Genomic DNA, 717 nt, shown 5'->3' with positions numbered 1-717 from the left:
TCGCCTCTACGGTACCGCCGCCACCAAGAGCCCTTTTAATGACATATTTAAGGGCACCTGCCCATCTGTTTTATGCAAGTGAAACTGCCTTGCCCAGAGCGGGAAAGGGCTCAGGTTAGCTGTTGACGGTCCAGCAAGTTATTGACTAGGAAGCTCACAAATACTGATGTTAAATTTTTTACAAGTTCCTTGGTTAACCTAAATAGAGACCCCGGTATTGTTTCACTTCTCACGGTAACATCCTCCCAGAGGTTTCTGGGACCTGAACTCAGCACTTAAGATCTGACAGCTCCCCGGAAGGGTCATTTTGCAAAATGTTGCATTTGACATTACCATGCAAGCACTGCATGTGCATTTATTGAAACACCAAGTGTGGTACATACCTTACCCAGGCTAAGGTTATGTATAAATATTTGCATAATTGCCATTATGTATGGCATTTTTAGGTAAGTGTAAACAGTGGATGCATTGTATATAAGTGTATACTTAGCTTAAAATATATTTACATACCCACATCTGGGTGAAAGAATTTTCCCCTTTGCTCTCTTTGCATTGTTAGCATTACAGCACTTGGACACAAAAGCACTTTACCACAGGGCAATTGTATTTGATTTTCTGTAAATACAGTGCCCAAATTCAGAGAACATTTCCATTTCAAGGTGTCAAGACTCTAATATTCAGCATGCCTGCAGACTGCTGTGCCCTTACACATACAGG

Source organism: Colius striatus, chromosome 2, assembly GCF_028858725.1.
Source record: "Colius striatus isolate bColStr4 chromosome 2, bColStr4.1.hap1, whole genome shotgun sequence".
In the NCBI taxonomy this organism is placed as follows: Eukaryota; Metazoa; Chordata; class Aves; order Coliiformes; family Coliidae; genus Colius; species Colius striatus.
Note: the sequence above shows the minus strand (reverse complement) of the source record.